The sequence below is a fragment of the Camellia sinensis genome, chromosome 1 (genome assembly GCF_055761805.1).
Source record: "Camellia sinensis isolate YWXY chromosome 1, ASM5576180v1, whole genome shotgun sequence".
Taxonomy (NCBI): Eukaryota; Viridiplantae; Streptophyta; class Magnoliopsida; order Ericales; family Theaceae; genus Camellia; species Camellia sinensis.
Genome location: NC_138961.1, coordinates 28,129,461 through 28,154,891, shown reverse-complemented (window position 1 = coordinate 28,154,891; position 25,431 = coordinate 28,129,461).

Here is a 25,431-nt window from a genome sequence, read left to right as displayed (position 1 = left end):
GCGCATAATGGTTACACTTTGTTTCGTTCTTGCATTTAACATGCTTCATCTTACTTTATAGTTCCAAGTTCCTCTTATGTTACACATTGTGCACGTTGTCGCATGTGCTTTACTTACATGTGTACATTTCATTCCTTGCTATACACATTGCTCGCGTTGTCGCGTGTGCTTTACTTACATGTGTTTATGCTTATTTCCACGTTGTTACACATTGTACACATTGTCGCGTGTGCTTTACTTGCATGTGTACATTTCATTCCTTGCTATACACATTGCTCACGTTGTCGCGTGTGCTTTACTTACATATGTTTATGCTTATTTCCACGTTGTTACACATTGTCGTGTGTGCTTTACTTACATGTGTACATTTCATTCCTTGCTATACACATCGCTCGCGTTGTCGCGTGTGCTTTACTTACATGTGTTTATGCTTATTTCCACGTTGTTACACATTGTACACGTCGCGTGTGCTTTACTTACATGTGTACATTTCATTCCTTGCTATACACATTGCTCGCGTTGTCACGTGTGCTTTACTTACATGTGTTTATGCTTATTTCCACGTTGTTACACATTGTACACGTCGTCGCGTGTGCTTTACTTACATGTGTACATGTCATTCTTTGCTACACACATTGCTCGCGTTGTCGCGTGTGCTTTATTTACATGTGTTTATGCTTATTTCCACGTTGTTACACATTATACACATTGTCGCGTGTGCTTTACTTACATGTGTACATTTCATTCCTTGCTATACACATTGCTCGCGTTGTCGCGTGTACTTTACTTACATGTGTTTATGCTTATTTCCACGTTGTTACACATTATCGCGTGCATGTGTACATTTCATTCCTTGCTATACACATTGCTCACGTTGTCGCGTGTGCTTTACTTATATATGTTTATGCTTATTTCCACGTTGTTACACATTGTCGCGTGTGCTTTACTTACATGTGTACATTTCATTCCTTGCTATACACATCGCTCGCGTTGTCGCGTGTGCTTTACTTACATGTGTTTACGCTTATTTCCACGTTGTTAAACATTGTACACGTTGTCGCGTGTGCTTCACTTACATGTGTACATTGTTTCTCTTGCTTCACACATTGTATGCATTGTCACGCGTGGTTTACTTACATGTGTTTGTGCTTTCCTAGCATTGTTATGCTTGTTTCAAATTGCATTGTTATGCATCCTACTCGGCTTGCGTTGTCACACATGCCCTCCTCGCATTAACGCACGCCCCTCCGCATTGTTATGCGTCACACTTAGGTTGCATTTTCTCGCATCCATTCCGCATCGTTATGCGTTGCACTTAGGCTGCATTGTCTTGCACCCTGTAGACACCCCATTTTTGACCGTCCTCAAGACTTGGACGTCACCATTGGAATACTCGGTGATCCTCTTTGTTTGTGTTTCGTCTCGAGTTCCCGAAAGTCGTGGTTGTGCGCCTTGCCTCAGGATCTCTCGACTCGACTGTTCTGTGTTTGGTTTTGGCACCATACACTTGTGTTTCTGCCTTGAAGGGAGGGGAATGGCTTGTTGGCCATCCTCACGTTCCACCGGCCTTCCCCTGGCATCACCGGTTGTTTATGGGTGCCACCGGCCATGGTTTCTTAAAATCAATGGCCGATCGGCACTATATTTATCCGGCCGGCACTTTAATTTGCCGACGACCTCTTTTGCTGGCCGGTGTGACTCCTTTGCACCCTTGAGGCATGGTGCATGCCAGCTGTGCCAGCTGGAATGCACCATCACTCCTCCCCGTGCCGTTTTTGGCTGGTGTGAACCTTTGAACCCCCTTTCCTTCTAGAAGCTTGAACCCTTTGGCCAAGCTTCTTGGGGAAGCTTGGCCAGCTGTATTAGCTTCTCCAAGAAGCCAAGAACCCTTTTGCACCCTTTGCCCCTTTCATCTAGCTTCTTGGAGAAGCCTAGAACCTTGGCCTTTGCCTATATAAGCACTCAACCTCTCCCTTTGTTAGGGGTTAGAGCTTTTGAATAAAAAAACCAGAGCTTCAATATCTATATATCTGATATATCATCCTCTCTCTTTATATCTCCCTTTCTCTCATCCTTAGGGTGTGTTTGGAAGCCTAAAAGTGCATTTTGACCTTACTTTTGCACTAACACACACACCATTACACCTTACTCCGAGATTGAGAGGCATTGAGGGTTGTTTGTTGAGGTTTTGGACTGATTTTGATCAGTAGAGAGTGGCTGGATCATCTGTTCTTCAAGGTTTCTTCAAGGGTGAGACACTTGCTTAGTTTCCCCAATCTTGCACTAGTTTTCTACCTATCTTACATGCTGATTTAGGCTTTGTGTATAACATGAAAAAGTCTTGTATTTTTGTGCTTAACATCTTTCATTAAGGGTGTTTTGGCATTGGAGGTCGAACTCCTCCCCTTTGGCCTCTTTTGGCCTATTTTGGTGCCCTTTTCTTTAAGTTTTGTTTACTTTGTTGTGTTGGTCTTCTCACCACTAAAATCTAGTGGATTTTCAGTGGTGATGGAGTGATTTTGGAGTCTTGTGTAGGGGAGGGACACCCCTCTCCCCTTTGTCCTTCTTTTACCTTTGTTTTGGCTTAAAAGGGAAACATGTATGCTTGGTTGTTTTTGGTCCCATCTCAGAGGTTTTTGGGTGCCTATTAGTTAAGTTATATCTCTGTCTTTGGTCGGATTTGTAGCCCTTAGCATGCATCTTGTACTTGCTTTGTAATTCCTTATCTTGCCTAGAAATGTGCCATGTGTTTAGCCTAGTATATCTTCATGATTTGGCTTAGCTTATTGAAGTTTTTGGTCATGATTTGTCATGCTTTAGGTCTGTTGGCCACTGTTTTGGTCATGTTTGTCGTGTTTTACATAGCTCCTTTGCATTCTAGAATTTTGGCCTTGAGCAAATGAGTCATTAGCATGCTTTGGTTAGGTTGTTTAAATGATTTGGAGTCACTTCTCATGCTATTTCAGTCCCTATATCATGCTTGTATGACAGCATTTATCATCCTTTTATGCCTTGAGGTGTTGTGGTTTTGTGCCTTGAAACGGGCATTGTGCATGCTTGTATGTTTAAGTCACTTGGGTTGCCATTCATGAGGATTTTGGGGCGTGTTTTAATGCATTAAAACTCTGTTTTTTTTTTTTTTTTTTTTGGGTTGTTTCATTTATACCATGTGTGGTTATGATAGTTGTGGTAGAAGGCTTCTTTTATGCCTTAGCCTTATGCTCTTTGGTATGCAAGTTTGCATGAGTATTTGCCCATCATTCCATCACTTTTGGCCACTGTTTTGGGATGTGGCTAAGGGTCCTCCATCTTAGTGTAAGTCCATGGATCATATATTTGCATCTTGTAGTATGCTCATGACATTGCATGTTGTGGTGTCCTTATGGTTTGTGCATTGTTGCATGCCCACCTCCTTACATACTTGCCTATCTAGTGTGCATTGTTGTATTGCTTGTAGTGTTGCATGCTAGTGGCATTACCATGTTGTTCGCATGATAGTTTGCATTGCATCACATTTGACATGTTTTGCATCTTAGCTTCCTGTTGCATTTTTGAGCCATGTTTGCACAACATGCATTGCATTGCTTGGTTTGGGGTGTCAAACCTAGTGTGAGGGTGAGAGGTGTTCATACTACAAGTGATGAAACACATCTCAACCCTCGGTCACCGGGGCCCTTGACTTTGACATGATAGGGTCTTGGTCCTCATTTGTGCGTTGCATGCATTTTACATTGAATGGCAAGTTTGGTCCCTTAGTCTATCAAGCGCAAGTGATGGCCCAAGGATCAAGGACCATGCTCCCCTGAGTTCAATACATGATAGGGAACATGACCATGCTTACATGTGCTTGAAATTCTATGTCATGCACTACATGTCCTCTGCTGCTGTAAAAAACCAGCTTCTGCAAGAAGTTTTTGCCGACCGGCACTGTAGAATGCCGACCGGCCGTATATTGGTGGCCGATAGACTTGAAAGCAGCCGATGGAAGTTTTCCATGGCCGACGGTCATTTCACTTAGCCGGTGGTGTCATGCAGTGCTCATTAAAGATACCCTGAGACTTTGGCAATTTTCAAAGGAGCAGGGCAGCATTAACAGAGGCAGCAGTGGCATGGCACGGGTTTCCGGGCAAAATGGACCGAGCATGCATCATTCGCATATCCCAGGGTGGGGGCTGCGGCCATCTTCTCTCTGCATTTAATTTGTTAATTAGATTAGAAATTTTGTAATAATTAATTTAGTATCATTTATTTGGACTGTAATACTTATTTGGACCCTCCGAGTGAGGGAATTTTGTAATAAGCATGGGTGCGTGTGTGCGTGTCTTCCAATCCCACGTCTTTCTTCCCTTTTATTTACCTGCTTATGATGGTAGACTAGGGCATATTTAAATTAGCATAACAGCATGACAGCATGTTTGCATTCATTTATCCGTTTCACATGCACCGGGCTCGGCACATCATGCTAACTGCATCATATTTTCAATCCCAAATTGAGCACATGTTATTTGCAGCTTTTCACATGCCATGTTTAGGATAGCCGAGCCTGTTTGGATTGCATCTTTGCATGTGTTGCATTAGCCATTTCAAAAACATAAACTAGGATCATGCATGTGATTACTAACTAGTTTCTGTTTTAGCTTGGAGTACTAGGTGAGCTTTTATGCTTTAGCATACCGCATGCGTGTGAGTGTTGCCATGATAGCATGATTACCATGAGGCTAGCTGCTTATGTGATATAACTGCTTGAATGCCTGTGGATGGAGGTCGAATTGCTTAAATTGGGATAACGCATTAAAACTGTGAATTTCAAGCCCACTAGATAGTGGCAAAACCATCTTTTCTAAAAGCCCACTTGAGGGTGGCAAAATCTGCATTTTAGCCTACTTGCGAGTAGCAAACAATTTTCAAAACAAACATGAAATGTTTTGTTCCAATTTAGGCGATTTGGTCTATAACTTGTTTGCTGTGCACATAACATAGTAATTCTAGGCTAATAACTGGAATAAGAACACATAATGCTTTCAAAACAAGATATCACGGTTAGTAGAGGCCGATCTTCGGATCGGGCGAGAGGGGGTGCTCATAGCTGACCTTCCCCTATCGTACCCAAGTTCCCGAGCCGAGGTAACTTTGGTGATGACGGACACGTGGCCTTTGGCACCGAGTCAGGGTTTCCTAAATTCCCCAAAATAAAATATTTAGGCGGCGACTCTGTGTCTGGCAAAGCAGTCCATGTTTGCCACTTCTTTTCAAAAATCTGTTTCTCAAAACGATTTGCCGGATTTGGACTCTTTGGTTCAGATTAAGAACCGTGACACAAATCGAGTCCGAACTGCAGTGAGGCCCATGGGCGCGTCTACAGTTTCTGGCGACTCTGCTGGGGATTTAGAGAGCTTGACTCGAACTCGTGATATCCTGTTTTGATTTCATTTATGTGTCTCTTTGTATTGCATGTGCATTGGTGCGCCTAGGACACCGTGTTTGCCATCTGCCATTCCTGAACGGTTTGCTGGAGGCATGACTTTGTCAAAGCATGCCATAAGGCTGACCGGTTGTGGGCTCTGACAGTATGGGAACACAAACCTCGGTTTTACCGGGGCACCCTTTTTGACCATTCGACCTAGTGCATATTGAAATCCATAATGACTATTCCAAACTAGGACAGGTTGCTTACCCGAGGTTAGGTTGTTTGAAAACTGCTATGTGCGTAGTGAAACCCTAGCTCCTGACAAAATAGGACAGGGAAACCCTACCCCAACATAGGGGTGTTTTGGCTCTCTTTACTTGCTATGTGCTTTTAGAGTGCATCTCTATAGGGAATGCGCATAACAATTTGCAAGTCTGAGTAACAGGCCTGCGGGCATCACTATCAATATTTGGGTAATTAGTTTTACCTGAGGGTATCAGTTTACAGGCAGAATTTTGGTAGGGGGCAGTCATTCAGCTTTGCTCATATGGGTTATGGTGAAATCAGGCTGAGATGCTCTCTGTTTTCCCCTTTTGCAAGGTAGTCCTGGAACCATAGCTTCAGAAGGCTCCGATATCCCCCGAGGTTCATCGGACTTGTGCTGATAGACTTTGTCAGGTCAGAGATTCAGTTCAAGGGCAATCAGTGTTCCTTTGCTAGAAACAGGGTAAAAAGGCCAGTCAGGCACAGATCATCAGTTCAACAGCCTTTGGATCAGCAATCATTATCCATCTCACCTGTGTGCGGTTGGGTTGAGATATCTGCTTTTACCACAGAGACAGATATACCGATAGATCAGTTAGATCAGGGCAGTATGGCGAGAATGGAAGAGATGGTGCGCCAACTCCAAGATAGTATGAAAGCCATGCAGCAAGACGCTGTCCATCAAGCAGAATTCGCCAAGCAACAAGTTGTGGTCATAGCCCAACAGGCAGAGACAATTACCAGGTTAGAGCAACAAACTGGAGTATCTACTTCACACCAGGCTCCTCCCCCACCAAGAGTTCCAACGCTCGAGGAGACAACTAATGTCCAGGAAGATACGGACATTCCGATAGGGCCAGCTCCGCCCCCGGTTCTACTCTAGCTATCTAAAACACCCACCAACCTACCAAACCCCCCCTTTGATATCGAGACAGACCCCACAGCATTGAAAGTGAGCAAGCTTGAGAAATTGTTCAAGAAGTCTCAGGAGGCCCACTCCATTCCTGACATTGATGATGGGTATACAGACTCGGCTGTGACGCTGCCAGACAGATTCAAGATGCCACATATTGATCGTTTCGATGGGTCCGGGGATCCCATGGTGCACTTGCGGCTATTTTCAGACATTCTAAGGCCGATGGGCCTCACCAGATTACAGAAGCTATCATTGTTTGGCCAGACCCTGTCTGGGATAGCCGCAATCTGGTATGCAAAATTGGAGAACTCTGTGAAACAGAATTGGGAAGAGATGGCTGAGGCCTTCAGTGATCAATACTCCTACAACGCACAAATTGAGGTCACAACTCGTGATCTTGAAATCACCCGCCAAGAGCAAAAGGAGAGCTTCTCAGAATTCGTGGCCCGCTAGAGGGCCAAGGCCTCAATGATGACCAATAGGCCAACGGATAAGGATCAAATACGGATGGTTGTGCACAACCTCCAGCCCAAACTAATGCAGAAAATGATCGTGCTCCCCTTCCTTACCTTTTCAGATTTGCATGAGATGGGAGTACAGATCAAGGACGCTATGAAGCAGGGCCTCATTGACCAGGAGAAGGAGGAGCCTAGGAGGGCGTTTTCCTGCAGTTCAAATGCGACCACCGGTGGTGACGCAGCTGCTAGGACCTCAGACGTGGGCATAGTCGCCACCACCACACCAAGAGCAGCCACCCCCTTTGTTGGTGCATCCACTTCAAACCCCCGAACTTCGAACTATCTACCCCGAGGCAAGAGGGCTTTCACCCCCACTCTATATGCCATTGTCTAAAGCCCTAGGGGTCCTACTCAGGAAAGGACATCTAAAACTGTTGGAACAACGGCCTCTACCCGATCCTCTCCCTCCAAAGCATGACCTGACTAAGTACTGTGCTTTTCATCAACAGACCGGTCATGACACCGACAGTTGCGTCCGTCTCCGCCACGAGATACAAAATTTAATTGACAACAGGGTCATCCCCGCACCAGGTCCTACAAAGTCTATCGACACTTGATCAGTGAACTTGTAGGGGATAATGTGATGTGATCGAGGGATGAACTACCTACGAGCGGCGCTCAGTTTACTCCGGATGTGGCGTATGGCACGCACTGTTTTGAGCATTTGTGAATGCTGGGTTTTGTACGTTCTGGCTTGGGTATTGAGTCAGTTCTGTTGTTTTGAGTCTGTCTCTTTGTTTTGAGTCAGTCTTTTCATATCGAGTCAGTCCTGTTGAGTTTGTCTCGTTGTATTGAGTCAGTTGGGTCTGTCTTGTTGTATCGAGTCAGTCCTGTTTTGTTAGAGTCGGGTGATTTCGGGGATGTTACCTCGAACATCACTTGCTTGTTTTGTGTTTGTCTTTTTTTGCTTTCTTTTGAGTCTGTTTCTGCCTTGGAGCCAGTTACGCCAACAGATTTGAATGAACAGCAGTGGATTTTCACACTCTTGTGTTTGCTTCTGTCGTGTGCCAATTGTGCCAGAAATTCTAAATGAGATGGCAGTATTTGACTAGAAGCTGTGTCTTTTCTGTGCCTTGAATTCATCGCATCGACCTAAGTTTTCCAAAACTTTTTTCGAAACATTGTGATAAAAAAACGAAGAGGAAGGAATTCCTCAGGTTTTGCAAAACTTGATCAATTGAGAGAAAGAGAGGCATGCTAAGCCCTTAATGATTGAGATCATGCTTGTTAATGTGAGTACTGAGAAGGACCCTGGCTTGATCCAGATTGGTTCTACACTGTCTTCGGTGTGAGCGATTTGTCGCTTTCTTAAAAAATTTCAAAAAATATTTTGCGCAGTTCTGCGAAGACTTGTGTGGGATCGCTCTTGAAATTGTGCAGCTTAGGATCGCTATCACCCTCGAGATTTGACCCCTCACTTTCAAACCTTGAACCTGAGTTCAGAACGTTCAACGGTCAACCACAACGTGAGGCCTGTGTGGCCATTTTGAAGCAGCCCTCGAACAAGAGGCACCAAAGTTAGATCAAGAAGATCAGATCAAAGGAAGCTTGTAAAGTTAGATCAGAAGCCCCCCCTCAAACTAGGGGCAAAAATGTCAGATATGCTCGAAGAGTCGAAGATGGATCCTTCAGTAAATCAATACAACAGCCACTCTCCTGGATATGGATGGCTTCAAAACCCTAAAACCATTTGGCATGGACTTGTTACACTTTTACCCTTTGAGAGGCTCACTGGGCTGAAAATCTGGAAGGGCGACCCAGGCAAAAATTAGAGCAAGAGAAAAATACAAAAAAAAAACAAAAAAAAAATGCAAAAGAAAAGAAAAAAGAAAGAAAAAAAATGCAAAAAAAAAGAAGAGAAAAAGAAATGAAAAAAATTGAAAAGAAAAGAAGAACAAAGCTCGCAAGGTCGAAAACCCGCAACGGGCGCCTTGGCAAAAGTTAAAGCCTAAAAAGGAGAGAATAATACCCGAGTGTACCTTAACCCCGAACTACGTAAGGCTTGATTCCCATCCTTGGGATACGTAGGCAACTTTATTCTGACGTCCAGCCCTAAAACACTTCAAATTCGATCATGTCTATGTAATGGTTCTGATAATCTTTGTCTTCTCTGTATCCAAGAGTTCGGTTGCAATCATCGCTTCGAGGACTGATTATAATGCGCTGCGGTGCCATTCACACAAGGGGCAACTTTCCATTGCCATTCAATGCACTGCGGTGCCGTTCAAACAAGGGGCAACTTTCCGTTGCCATGCAGCTCTCTTCGAGCAAGGGGGCAATTTTCGTCCAGATCCGAGGTTGTACGTCTCAAGAGTAAGTTCCGCGCTTGTTAAGCATCGGCCGTTTGCAAAAATAGTTTTTGAGAATTTTTACTGAGGTTGACTAATTTCTCGAAAATTGTTCCATCTTTTCCAAAAATTGGACCATTTCTTGGACCCAAAAAAGGGGAAATTTTCAGTGCTCATAGCCTGACTTGCATGATTTCAAATCAAAAATCCAACAAGTGTGTTAATCTAACTCTCATGCTGGTCAAAATTGTTTTAGTAGAAAACCAAAACAAAAAATGGTCAAAATAATGAACTAGGGGCACAGTCAAGTCAGGCTTCCTGTCTTTTTCCTGTTGTTAATGCATTTGCCAGAAAGGGCACTCTACTTGCCAGAAAGGGCACAACTGAAGTCAACAACAAAGGGATGAAAGCTCTCTCATCCTCCAAGCAACGAGGTATCAAGACAAGTGCGAAGCACGAACTGGAATGGGGCGAGATATTCCACTCCCTCATCTGGACAGATCTGATCATGTCCGAACTTCCCAGCAGAGCATCATCAACTGATGTCAGCTACAGATTCGCTACATACCTAGTTGTAGCGCAGCCCCTCTGTGGGAGAAACTCACTGTTGTGAACAAGAAGAAAAATCTAGCGGAATGCTAGGGGCAAGAGCCCACAATTTTCTGTTTATCCATCAGCCACCCAGGGGAGGGATAAAAAAATGAGAGATTGAAGAATAGAGAGATGTGCGTTGAGAGAAAAAGCGAGGAAAAGGTCTTTTTCAGAAAAATAGAGCTTAAGGGCCGAGTGATGTGAGAATCATAAATAAGAAAGGGTGGGAAATAATACCCGGAGAAACTGGCTCCTCGTGCACTGAGAGGTCTCTCGTTTTTTTAACACGTCTGTATGTCATGTCTTTTGTTTTGTTTGTCTCGATTCTTGCTTTGAGTCGTCCTGAGCATGACTCGATGTGTTTTGGTTGTTTACCTTTTGTTTTCCGTTGTTGAGTCGTAGTGCGCTGTGTTCAGTCGTAGGCTCAATACCCGATCGAGAACTCATTTCTCAATTTCAATCAAATCGTTTTGTTCCTGGAGTGCTGTGCCATTCTCCACATATGTGCAAAACAAGAATTTGTTCTTTCTTAAAACCGCAGGGTTCAACCCAGGTCATGCAAGAACAGTAAAACAAGGACCTATTTGAAGCTATATGGGTTCCAGACTACAAAGCAAAAGAAAAGAGGGAAAACCGAAGCATCTGAGTGTGTTTCACCTTCAGCAAATTCCGTGATTGTACTCCAGATGTACCTCTTCAGGCCTTGTCAGTGTTCCGAAGAATGAGTGTGCCTCTACTCCAAGCTTAAGCTTGCTTCAAGTCAGAATGGCAATTAAAGCAACAGCAGATGTTATCTCTCACCGATATAAACAGGGTGTACCCTTTTCAAGCGAAGTGTGTTACAAAACCCTCCGAGAAGTAAATCGGAGGTCACGTTTGGATTTGGTCTCGTTAAGGCTTGTATTTCCTTATTCGGCATTTTGTTTCAAATGCGCTTTTGAAGTTGCACATTCATCGCATCGTTACGCACACCATTCGTTGCATTGTTATGCACATCTATCTAGCATTGTTATGCACATCTATCTAGCATTGTTATGCACCATTACACCTGCATTGTTATGCACATTATATTTGCATTGTCATGCACCTTTTCACTTACATTGTCATGCACAGTCTCTTATTCAGAAACACCGGGATACGTCCCTATGTTTCTCATTCCTTCCGAAACTCCGGGATACGTCCCTATGTTTCTCGTTCCTTGCGAAACTTCGGGAAACGTCCCTATGTTTCTCATTCCTTCCGAAACTCCGGGATACGTCCCTATGTTTCTCGTTCCTTGCGAAACTTCGGGATACGTCCCTATGTTTCTCATTCCTTCCGAAACACCGGGATACGTCCCCACGTTTCTCTCTCATTTTGAAAACTCCGGGATACGTCCCTATGTTTCTCGTTCCTTGCGAAACTCCGGGATACGTCCCTATGTTTCTCGTTCCTTGCGAAACTTCGGGATACGTCCCTATGTTTCTCATTCCTTCCGAAATACTGGGATACGTCCCTACGTTTCTCCCTTCTTTCCAAAACACCGGGATACGTCCCTATGTTTCTCATTCCTTTCGAAACACTGGGATATGTCCCTATGTTTCTCCCTCTTTGGTTAAGAGCATTTGGAATACGTTCCAATGCTTGAACCACTCTGAAACACCCGGGATACGTCCCCATGTTTCTCCTTCTTTTTCTAAAACACCGGGATACGTCCCTATGTTTCTCTTTCTTTTCCGAAGCACTGGGACATGTCCTTATGTTTCTCCTTCTTTCCGAAACACCGGGATACGTCCCTATGTTTCTCTTTCTTTTTCGAAGCATCAGGACACGTCCCTATGTTTCTCCTTCTTTTCGAAACACCGGGATACGTCCCTATGTTTCTCATTCCTTGCGGAACACCGGGATACGTCCCTATGTTTCTTCTCTTTTTTCGAAACACCGGGATACGTCCCTATGTTTCTCATTCCTTTCTGAAACACCGGGATACGTCCTTATGTTTCTTCTCCTTGTTCTGAAACACCGGGATACGTCCCTATGTTTCTCCTTTCTTTTCGAAACACCGGGATACGTCCCTATGTTTCTCCTTCCTTTCGAAACACCGGGATACGTCCCTATGTTTCTCTCTCCTTCCGAAACACCGAGATACGTCCCTATGTTTCTTATTCCTTTCGAAACACCGGGATACGTCCCTATGTTTCTCATTCCTTCCGAAACACCGGGATACGTCCCTATGTTTCTTCTTCTTTTCCAAAACACCAGGATACGTCCTATCTTCCTTCTTTCCGAAACACCGAGATACGTCCCTATGTTTCTCCTTCTTTCCGAAACATCGGGATACGTCCCTATGTTTCTCATTCCTTCCGAAACACCGGGATACGTCCCTATGTTTGTTCTTCTTTTTCGAAACACCGGGATACGTCCCTATGTTTCTCATTCATTCTGAAATACCGGGATACGTCCCTATGTTTCTTCTTCTTTTTCGAAGCACCGGGATACGACCCTATGTTTCTCCCACCATTCCGAAACACCGGGATACGTCCCTATGTTTCTCCCTCTTCGGTTAAAAGTGTTCGGAATACATTCCAATACTCACACCATTCCGAAACACCGGGATACGTCCCTATATTTCTCACTCAATTCGAAACACCGGGATACGTCCCTATGTTTCTCTCCCTTTGGTTAAGAGCATTTGGAATACGCTCCAATGCTCACACCATTCCAAAATACCGGGATACGTCCTTACGTTTCTCTCCCATTCTGAAACACCGGGATACGCCCCTATGTTTCTCCTTCATTTCGAAACACCGGGATATATCTCTATGTTTCTCCCTCTTTGGTTAAGAGCATTTGGAATACGTTCCAATGCTTATACCTTTCCGAAACACCGGGATACGTCCCTATGTTTCTTGCATGATCATAAGTTATGCTCGGCTTTGTGCATTGTCAGTTGCATTTTGCCCCTGCCTTCGGGCGGATATCTTTATCTGTAGCTTGTATGCTTTGTTTAAGTCTTCGACCTTGTCAAAAATGGGTCGTCTCTGGGCTTTGACACTCACTCCCGTCATTGTTATGACTTTCGAGTTCTGTCAAAGAGGGGCAACTGTAGACACCCCATTTTTGACCGTCCTCAAGACTTGGACGTCACCATTGGAATACTCGGTGATCCTCTTTGTTTGTGTTCGTCTCGAGTTCCCGAAAGTCTTGGCTGCGCGCCTTGCCTCAGGATCTCTCGACTCGACTGTTCCGTGTTTGGTTTTGGCACCATACACTTGTGTTTCTGCCTTAAAGGGCGGGGAATGGCTTGTTGGCCATCCCCACGTTCCACCGGCCTTCCCCTGGAATCACCGGCAATTTATGGGTGCCACCGGCCATGGTTTCTTAAAATCAATGGCCGGTCAGCACTATATTTATCCGGCCGGCACTTTATTTTTCCGGCGACCTCTTTTGCTGGCCGGTGTGACTCCTTTGCACCCTTGAGGCAAGGTGCATGCCAGCTGTGCCAGCTGGAATGCACCATCACTCCTCCCCGTGCAGTTTTGGCTGGTGTGAACCTTTGAACCCCATTTCCTTCTAGAAGCTTGAACCCTTTGGCCAAGTTTCTTGGGGAAGCTTGGCTAGCTGTATTAGCTTCTCCAAGAAGCCAAGAACCCTTTTGCACCCTTTGCCCCTTTCATCTAGCTTCTTGGAGAAGCCTAGAACCTTGGCCTTTGCCTATATAAGCACTCAACCTCTCCCTTTGTTAGGGGTTAGAGCTTTTGAAACAAAAAACCAGAGCTTCTATATCTATATATCTGATATATCATCCTCTCTCTCTATATCTCCCTCTCTCTCATCCTTAGGGTGTGTTTGGAAGCCTAAAAGTGCATTTTGACCTTACTTTTGCACTAACACACACACCATTACACCTTACTCCGAGATTGAGAGGCATTGAGGGTTGTTTGTTGAGGTTTTGGACTGATTTTGATCAGTAGAGAGTGGCTGGATCATCTGTTCTTCAAGGTTTCTTCAAGGGTGAGACACTTGCTTTAGTTTCCCCAATCTTGCACTAGTTTTCTACCTGTCTTGCATGCTGATTTAGGCTTTGTGTATAACATGAAAAAGTCTTGTATTTTTGTGCTTAACATCTTTCATTGAGGGTGTTTTGGCATTGGGGGTTGAACTCCTCCCCTTTGGCCTTTTTTGGCCTATTTTGGTGCCCTTTTCTTTAAGTTTTGTTTACTTTGTTGTGTTGGTCTTCTCACCACTGAAATCCAGTGGATTTTCAGTGGTGATGGAGTGATTTTGGAGTCTTGTGTAGGGGAGGGACACCCCTCTCCCTTTTGTCCTTCTTTTACCTTTGTTTTGGCTTAAAAGGGCAACATGCATGCTTGGTTGTTTTTGGTCCCATATCAAAGGTTTTTGGGTGCCTATTAGTCATGTTATATCTCTGTCTTTGGTCGGATTTGTAGCCCTTAGCATTCATCTTGTACTTGCTTTGTAATTCCTTATCTTGCCTAGAAATATGCCATGTGTTTAGCCTAGTATATCTTCATGATTTGGCTTAGCTTATTGAAGTTTTTGGTCATGATTTGTCATGCTTTAGGTCTGTTGGCCACTGTTTTGGTCATGTTTGTCGTGTTTTACATAGCTCCTTTGCATTCTAGAATTTTGGCCTTGAGCAAATGAGTCATTAGCATGCTTTGGTTAGGTTGTTTAAATGATTTGGAGTCACTTCTCATGCTATTTCAGTCCCTATATCATGCTTGTATGACAGCATTTATCATCCTTTTATGCCTTGAGGTGTTGTGGTTTTGTGCCTTGAAACGAGCATTGTGCATGCTTGTATGTTTAAGTCACTTGGGTTGCCATTCATGAGGATTTTGGGGCGTGTTTTAATGCATTAAAACTCTGTTTTTTTTTTTTTTTTTTTTTTGGGTTGTTTCATTTATACCATGTGTGGTTATGATAGTTGTGGTAGAAGGCTTCTTTTATGCCTTAGCCTTATGCTCTTTGGTATGCAAGTTTGCATGAGTATTTGCCCATCATTCCATCACTTTTGGCCACTGTTTTGGGATGTGACTGAGGGTCCTCCATCTTAGTGTAAGTCCATGGATCATATATTTGCATCTTGTAGTATGCTCATGACATTGCATGTTGTGGTGTCGTTATGGTTTGTGCATTGTTGCATGCCCACCTCCTTACATACTTGCCTATCTAGTGTGCATTGTAGTATTGCTTATAGTGTTGCATGCTAGTGGCATTACCATGTTGTTTGCATGATAGTTTGCATTGCATCACATTTGACATGTTTTGCATCTTAGCTTCTTGTTGCATTTTTGAGCCATGTTTGCACAACATGCATTGCATTGCTTGGTTTGGGGTGTCAAACCTAGTGTGAGGGTGAGAAGTGTTCATACTACAAGTGATGAAACACATCTCAACCCTCGGTCACCGGGGCCCTTGACTTTGACATGATAGGGTCTTCCTCCTCATTTATGTGTTGCATGCATTTTACATTGAATGGAAAGTTTGGTCCCTTAGGCTATCATGCGCAATTGATGGGCCAAGGATCAAGGACCATGCTCCCCTGAGTTCAATACATGATAGGGAACATGACCATGCTTACATGTGCTTGAAATTCTATGCCATGCACTACCTGTCCTCTACTGTTGTCAAAAACCAGCTTCTGCAGGAAGTTTTTGCCAACCGGCACTGTAGAATGCCGACCGGCCGTGTATTGGTGGCCGATAGACTTGAAAGCAACCGATGGAAGTTTCCCATGGCCGGTGGTCATTTCACTTAGCCGGTGGTGTCATACCGTGCTCATTAAAGATACCCTGAGACTTTGGCAATTTTCAAAGGAGCAGGGCTGCATTAACAGAGGCAGCAGTGGCATGGCACGGGTTTCTGGGCAAAATGGACCGAGCATGCATCATTCGCATATCCCAAGGCGGGGGCTGCGGCCATCTTCTCTCTGCATTTAATTTGTTAATTAGATTAGAAATTTTGTAATAATTAATTTAGTATCATTTATTCGGACTGTAATACTTATTTGGACCCTCCGAGTGAGGGCAATTTTGTAATAAGCGTGGGTGCGTGTGTGCATGTCTTCCAATCCCACGTCTTTCTTCCCTTTTATTTACCTGCTTATGATGGTAGACTAGGGCATATTTAAATTAGCATAATAGCATGACAGCATGTTTGCATTCATTTATCCGTTTCGCATGCACCGGGCTCGGCACATCATACTAACTGCATCGTATTTTCAATCCCAAATTGAGTACATGTTATTTGCAGCATTTCACATGCCATGTTTAGGATAGCCGAGCCTGTTTGGATTGCATCTTTGAATGTGTTGCATTAGCCATTTCAAAAACATAAACTAGGATCATGCATGTGATTACTAACTGGTTTCTGTTTTAGCTTGGAATACTAGGTGAGCTTTTATGCTTTAGCATACCGCATGCGTGTGAGTGTTGCCATGATAGCATGATTACCATAAGGCTAGCTGCTTATGTGATATAACTGCTTGAATGCCTGTGGATGGAGGTCAAATTGCTTAAATTGGGATAACGCATTAAAACTGTGAATTTTAAGCCTACTAGATAGTGGCAAAACCATCTTTTCTAAAAGCCCACTTGAGGGTGGCAAAACCTGCATTTTAGCCTACTTGTGAGTAGCAAACCATTTTCAAAACAAACATGAAATGTTTTGTTCCAATTTAGGCGATTTGGTCTATAACTTATTTGCTGTGCGCATAACATAGTAATTATAGGCTAATAACTGGAATAAGAACACATAATGCTTTCAAAACAAGATTTCATGGTTAGTAGAGGCCGATCTTCGGATCGGGCGAGAGGGGGTGCTCATAGCTGACCTTCCCCGATCGTACCCAAGTTCCCGAGCCGAGGCAACTTTGGTGATGACGGACACGTGGCCTTTGGCACCGAGTCAGGGTTTCCTAAATTCCCCAAAATAAAATATTTAGGTGGCGACTCTGTATCTGGCAAAGCAGTCCATGTTTGCCACTTCTTTTCAAAAATCTGTTTCTCAAAATGATTTGCCGGATTTGGACTCTTTGGTTCAGATTAAGAACCGTGACACAAATCGAGTCCAAACTGTAGTGAGGCCCACGGGCGCGTCTACACACCCCCCTCACTTGCGTTGTCGCGCATTTTTTACTTGCATTGCTATGCATGTTTCTAACAATATTGTACCTGTTAAGTTTTCTTTCTTTTTCTGGCACGATATTGTATATACGGTTCATTTGAAGCTGGCAAGACCCGACGAACCGCACAGTATTGTATTCTCCGCGTGAGACGTAGCGAGAATTGTATAATTCTCTTACATCCTTTCTGCAAGTAATGTAGTTAGATTTGTATATGCCTGCTTAAAACTGTTGCATGTTATGCTTCATTACAGCTTTATTTGCATGATCATAAGTTATGCTCGGCTTTGTGCATTGTTCTTGCATCTTGCCCCTACCTTCGGGCACATATCTTTATCTGTATTTTGTATGCTTTGTCTAAGTCTTCGACCTTGTCAAAAATGGGTCATCTCTGTGCTTTGACATTCACTCCTGTCATTGTTATGACTTTCGAGTTCTGTCAAAGAGGGGGAACTGTAGACACCCCATTTTTGACCGTCCTCAAGACTTGGACGTCATCGTTTGAACACTCGATGATCATCCATGTTTGTGTTCGTTTTGAGTTCTCAGAAGTCTCGGCTGCGCGCCTTGCTTTAGGATCTCTCAACTTGACTGTTTTGTGCTTGGTTGAGGACCAAGGACTTGTAGTTTTTGCACTTAAGGGTAGGAAGTGACTTGTTGGCCATCCCTCAACCCACCGGCCATGGCCTGAGGCCATCGGCCTTGTTTCTTGCCACCGGCCAAATCTATTGGCCGATTGGCACTGTATTTAGTCGGCCGGCCATTGTTTTGGTCGATCGGCCACATTTTCAGGTCGAGGCCTTTTCTTTACCTTTTTCAGGCATTGTGCATGCTAGCTGTGCCAACTGGTGAGCACAGACTCTGCCCTCAATACACGTGTATGGAGGGATTTTATCCTTACACTTAGCTTCTCTAAGAAGCTTAGAAGTTGATTTCTATAAGAGAAGGGCCTCCCCTCCCCTTTCAAAGGTGGAGCAATTTGATATAGAGCATATATATCACTCTCTCTCTATATCTCCTCTCTCTAAATAGTTGTGTGTAATAGCGTTCTAAATGGTGTTTTTGTTCATATTTTTGCACTAAAGCACCTAGTGTTACACTATCCTTTAGTTACTGAGGTGCTAAGGAGTTGATTTCAGAGTTTTTGAGTTGGCTTTGATCAGAAGGAGGTGCTGGAATTGGTGTTCTTGAAGTGTTCTTCAAGGATGAGAAACTACTCTTTTATTCCCCATTTTTGCTTAAGCTTTTTGCAATACTTGCATGCTATTTTAAGCTTAGTGTCCTACATAAAAAATTTCTGTATTTTCATGCTTGAGATGTTTCATTAAGGTCACTTTTGTGTTGGGGGTTGTCTACCTCTCCTTAGGCCTTGTTTGGCCTCATTTTGTGCCTCTTCCTTTTGGTTTCGAAACCTTTCTTGTTTCAACCTTCTCACCATTGAAATCTAAAGGATTTTCAGTGGTGGAGAAGTGGTTTTGAGGTCTTGTATAGGGGAGGGACACCCCTCTCTCGTTATGTCTCATTTGCTTGCCTTAAGGGATCATAATGGTAGCATATTTACTTAGTTTGTTTTAACTCCATTTTAGCAAGTATTTGGTGTTGTTTGGTCATGTTGTACCTCTGTTTCATGTTGGTTTGATGGCCTCATGCATACTCCATACACTTGTCTCACAATCCTCTCATTTGCCAAAACATGTATCTTGCATTTGGACTATCATGCTTGCATATTTTGACTTGACCCAAAGGAACTTTTAGTCATATTTCAGCATGTTAAAGCACTGTTTGGTGTCATTTTGATCATATATGTCATGTTTTCTATAGCCTTAGTTCATCCTAGCTTGTTAGCTTTGAAGGCCTAAGTCGCATGATTACATTACTTGGCTCATTTTCATGATTTGGCATCATTTCACGTGAGATTTCAGTCCATATAATGTGGCCATGCATTCACATTCATAACATTTTCCATGCATTAGAAGGTTTGTGTTTTATGCTTCAAGATTGGACCATTGTGCATGCCTCTATGCTTAGACCATTTAGATACCATCTAAGTGGGTTTTTGAGTTTGTTTCAACATGTCATAACTCTGTTTTCCATTGCCAAAATCATGCTATGTTTGGTTGTGTTAGGCGTAGTATAACACCTCTTTGATAGCATTGCATGCCCCCATTGTTTTGGCATTGTATTCTAGCTTGTTTTAGCTAGCTTTGAGCTCACTTTTCGCCTTGCTTGGGCTTGCCTTGGGACTATTTTAAGTCCCCTTGGCCCTTTGGGGCTTGCTTCATATAGCCATGGCTTAAGCCCCTTGGCTAGTCTCAAGTTTTAGGCTCCTTTGTATGCTTTACTTGCATGGCTTGGTTGATTTGACATCATCCCTTGCATATTTTCAGAGCTTATCATGCTTGTTATTTGTCCATATTTGTCTCTTTTAAATGTGCTTAAGAGTCGACCTTTTTTTGTGCCTAGGTGTTGGACCTTTACATGCGCATGTTTGGGTGTGTTTTGTCCATCATCTCTTGGCACTTTGGCCACTATTTTGGCACTGCTGAGGTCTACCCATTTCAGTTTAAGACCATTGAGCATGTTTTCTTTCATGATATTTGCATGCTTATATTGTATCATGTTTGCATGTTTGGTATATCGCATGATATTTAGCTAATTGCATTACATAGCATTGTTGCATACTTGGCGTGCCCATGTTACATTAGCTTAACTTGCATGCTTAGGTTGCATGGCATTTGGCATGCTTGCTACCTTAGTCTTGTGTGCATACTTGAGTCCTATTGCATTTGGCATGCTTAGGTTGTATAACATTACTTTTCCATATTGCATTGTATTTGGCATACATACATTGCATTTTGTTTGGTTTGGGGTGTCAAACCAAACACGAGGAGCGAGGAACGTTCGTACTTGAAGTGACAAAACGTTCCTCAATCCTTAGTCGCCAACACTCTTGATCCAACATGATAGAGTGCAAGGCATTCACGTATTTTTGTGTATTCACTCCATATTGATTTGCACACTTGGCACCTTTGGCCATCATGCATTGAAATGCGTGATTGGTGGTCCGAGGGTCGAGAGCCATACTCCAATGAGTTCATAGTATGACAGGGAGGGTGATCGTGCACACATTGTCTTGTAAATGCCTTGCCATGCACTGTCTGTCTGCTGCTGCAGCAAAAATAGTATTCTGTAGGAATGGATGGCCGGCCGGCCATCTTCAGTGCCGGCCGGTTAACTTAACCTGGCCGAGGGCTCCACTTTTGGTCGATGATCATTTTTCCATGGCCGGTGACTTCATCTCTTGGCCGGTGACCTCCCACAGTGCTCAAGGAGTGTTTTAGAAGCATCTTAAGGATTTTCACAATTTTCAGAGATGCAAAATAGTGTAAACAGAGGCAACATGTGGCGTGGCAACAGGTTTCCGAGCGAAGCGATCGAGCATGCATCATTCAATCATTCTGAGGTGGAGCTGCGGTGGCCTCCTTTTTGTAATTAATTTGTTAATTAGTTAAGGGTTTGTAATAATTAATTAGCTAGGATAGTTGATTAATCATTTGGGTTTGTATTATTTATTCGAACCCTCCGTCGAGAAGGCGAATTTGTAATAAGTGTGCATGCGTGTATGAATGTCTCCCAACCCCACGTCTTTCTCCCTTTTACTTACCTGCTTTTGATAGTTAGTTTTAGGTCATGTTTCAATTAGCATACTTATGTTAGCATGTTTGCATACATTTATTCGTATTGCACGCACCGGGCTCGGCGCATCATACTAATTGCATAGTGTTTCAATTCCAACTTGAATACGTGTATCGAGTTGTCGCATTTCACATGCCATTCTTAGATTAGCCGAGCCTGTTCTAGTTGCATTTTGCATGTGTTGCATTAGCCATCTTAACATGAACTAGGATCATGCATGATTTCTAACTAATTTTTTGTTTTGGCTCGAGTACTAGGTAAGTGTTTATGCTTTAGCATCTTGCATGAGTGTGAATGTTACCATGATAGCATGCTTGCCATGAGGCTAACTGCTTATGTGATATAACTGCATGACTGCTTGTGGGTGAAGGTTAGATTACTTAAATTGGAACAATTCATCAAAATATGTGTTTTAAGCCCACTTGAGGGTGGCAAATCCACGTCTTAGCCTACTTACGAGTAGCACCATCAAACAATTTTCAAATAAACAAACATGAAATGTTTTGTTCCAACTTAGGCGATTTAGTCTATACTTGTGTGTTGTGCACATCACATAGTAAATTCTAGCCAATAACCGGAATAAGAACACATATGTTTTCAAAACAAAATATCATGCTTAGTACAGGCCGATCTTTGATCGGGCGAGCGGGGGTGCCCATAGATGACATTCCCCAATCGTACCTAAGTTCCCGAGCCGAGGCAACTTTGGTGATGATGGACACGTGGCCTTAGGCAACAAGTCAGGATTTCCTGAATTTTCCCAAAATAAAATATTTAGGTGGCGACTCTGTATCTGGCAAAGCAGTCCATGTTTGGCACTTCTTTCTTAAAAATCAGTTTTCCAAAACGATTTGCCGGATTTGGACTCTTTGGTGATTTATCAATCTTACATCGCACATTGTGAGATCAGATTGAGAACCGTGACAAATGAGCCCAAATTGTAGCATGAGGCCCTCGGGGCGCGTCTATAGGCCGGTAGGCCAAAAGTGGTGGCCTGCCGGGCACAAATGATAGCCTGTCGTCCAGAAATGGTGGCCTGCCAGCCACAAAATCCCGGTTCCTCCTGCTGTAACAGAGAGCAAACAGAGCACAACCAAGGTATTTTCAAGAGTTGTTTGCACAACTTACCCCTCCTTATCATCAAACAGCTCAAATGAGTGGTAAATTTAATTCACAAACCATCAATTGATGCAATTTCATAGTATGATGGCCTATGAACCAAAGTGTACAAGTTTAATAAATGCAACAAATAATGACTCTCGAACCTCCTCCCTATCATGAATTGATCAAAGGAAGTGGTTGACATTGACTCTTGAACCGTTTACATCACCAACAAATATGAAATGATTCAAGACTCAAGGGTTCAATTAACGTCCGATTGAACCCTAACCAAGTTAATATCTTGTATCATTTTTAGTCCTCATTTTATTACTCCATTTTAATTACCAACCATTCCTTAGTAAATTAAGGCCAAAGGTGAACTTTAAGTCCTTCAATGGAAAAAAAGCATCAAACCAAGAGTTGTTTTAGGCATGAGAGAAGTGTCATGCTGTTGGTAATGAACCCCCAAAGGGATTAAACCATTAAGCACAAGACCTTAATCTCATGCTTTAAACAAGCAACTAGTTTGAACCAACTTTCAAAGCAAAGGAAAATCTAAGAAATGAGGGAGGTTACAGAAGTGATTAGGGGTGAAAACAAGTATGGAAAGCCATAAACAAATGCTATCAACTCAAATAGGATGGTGGCTAAGACCTAAACCACCAAGCATATGAAGACAATTACACTACAAGCATGCAATACAAAGCTTAAATGAAATGAATAGCTAAAAACAATGCTAAATCAGTCTTAAAACATGCTGGAATTAAGACAAAAATAGTTAAAATAATAAGCTAAAACATGGAGCTATGTATGCTAGTAAACAAAACATAAGGAGGTGAGGCTACCCCCTCCATTTTTGGACTTCAAAACAACATTTTAGCCACTGAAAAACCTCTGAAATTCAGTGTAAAAGCTCAAAGAAAGATAGTGTGAAGGTGGGAAACACAAGGGTAAAGACTAGAGAAGCAAGGTGGAAAGAAAGGTGAACCACCTCTCCACCCTTTAAGGTCTTAAACCACAAGTTTCAGCCCAAAATTACAGAGTTTATATAGTTCAAAAATAGTAGAAAAACAGTAGGAAAAGAAGCAAACAAAACAAGCCAAGCCTTGTATCTCTTGAAGAGGAGAACACTTCTAAACAACAATTCAACACATACATGCCCTCAAGAGTTCAAAGCAAGCTCAAAAGTACCTCAGCTCAAAGATGGCAAGGTTTGGTTTAGAGTGTATAGGCAAAGGTTCAAGAAATTTGCAAGAGAGAGAGAGAGAAAGAATTATAGAGAGAGAGAAAATAATTTTGCTCCAAAATTTTCCAACCTTAAAGATGGAAAAGGGGGTCTCCTATATATAGACAAACATCAAACTCTCTCAAAAATATCAATACATACACGTGTAAACAAGTGCTTGCATCAATGACAACAGCTGGCATAGCTAGCAAAAATATCTGCCAAAACACACTTGTGATCGGTAGGCCACACAAGTGGCTGGCAACCACGATCAGCGGCCCCGCCAACAACGGTGGCCGGCAGGTCCCAAGGTTTTTCAGGCTTGAAGAACTATGGTTGTGTTCCAAAACAAGGCAAGATGTGTATAGGGTTTGAAGGCTCAGAGCTGTGGCATTCTGCTGATGACTCCAAGCACTTGACAAGCATATAAACATTCATCATTGGGTGTGCAAGTAATGACGTCCAAGTTGTAAGGGCGGTCAAAAATGGGGTGTCTGCTGGGAGTGTCCCACACACAAGAAAAAAAAAATACAAAAATAAATCTTCTCTATCTGCTGGTTTGAAATAGTCAAATATTATTTAAGGGGAAATATAACATAAGGCAAAGCTTTGGCAGAGTAATTAAGGTACTGGGTGCTGAGTAGCAGGTTGGGTGTTCAAATCATTTTCCAAGTATTCCTTAAATTCACTTTTTTTGAATAAAGATATGTCAGCGCCACATCATCAGGACCTATCCAGTCATGCCATGTCAGTAAGACAGCCACATCAGCATTGACGGAATATTCTACATATGAACGAAATATTCCCTGACTTTAACAGAATATTCCCTCACATAACAGAATATTTCCTAAGTTTTGAAAATTACAATATGGCAAAAAAATTTAAAATATTTGTGTTGTAACCCAAATTTCTGGAGAATTTTTCAGTGAAACCCCCGGAAGTGTAACGAAGGTTGATCCAAGCTAAACGAACCATTTTGGATGCAACCGTGAGGTCAGAATATTCCCTTGGAAAGGTAATTTGTGACTGTTTAGGGTTAGAAACAGGGCTTAAATTCTAAATGTTCTTATTGAGGATTTGTAGCTTGACTTTTCGTGCTCCTTTCTGATACGACTAGCCCTACAGTTCGAACTCTGTGGTTCTGAATCTGATCTCACAAGTGCAATGTGAAATAGAAAAACACAAAAGTGTCCAAATCTAGCAAATCTTTTGAAAAATCAATTTTGAATCAAAATGCCAAAAATGTACGGCTTTGCCAGATACAGAGTCGCCACCTAAATATTTTGAGAAATTTAGGAAACCCATGACTCGTGCCAAAGGCCACGTGTTCGTCATCACCAACATTGTCTCGGCTCAGGAACTTAGGTATGAGATGGGAAGGTCATGAATTGAGCACCCCACTCGTCCGATCGAAGATCGGCCTCTACTATGTTCCGATTATTAGGCTAACATTACTATGTGTTGCACACAAGTATAAACTAATTTGTAAAAATTGGAACACTTTGATTTCATGTTTATTTGAAAATTGTTTCGAATATGTATCACTTGAAAAAGCGATCTCATATGAACATTACTCAAACTATTCCAATTCAAGGAATTAGCCTTCATCCACATGCATCCAAATACATATATCAATCAAGCAATTAGCCTCAACAATCACACTCATGCAATATGCTAAAGCACAAAAATGCTCACCTAGTACTCTGAAGCGAGCCAAAAGAAACAAAAGAGTTAGAAAACATGCATGCTCCTAACTAATACAACATGACTAATACAAGACATGCGATATGTAACTAATAGGCTCGGCTACTAATTATGTCATGTGACTCAATTTGATAGCATGCGGTTTAAGCACCTTTTCAAAGAAGTATTTAAACGACAATGCATTGTTAGAATGATGAACCGAACCTCGATGCATGCAAGACAAGTGGATGCAAACATGGAACATGCTAATTGAAACATGGTGTTCTAAACTATCCATCATAAGCAAGTAAATAAAAGGGAGAAAGACGTGGTGTTGGAAAACATACACATTATTACAAGTTTGACCCTCGCACAAGAGGGTCCGAATGAATGGGACTAGCTAATTAATTACCTAATTAACTAAACTATTACAAAGCCAAAAGAAATAAATTAACTCAACTAGCTAATTAATTAATTATTACAACAACAAATTAATTAACTATTCTAGCAAATTAAATAATTACAACACAAGACTAACTAGCTACTCTTACTAATTAGTTACAAATTCACTACTTTTACAACATCACTAATATTATAACAACACTTCACGGAT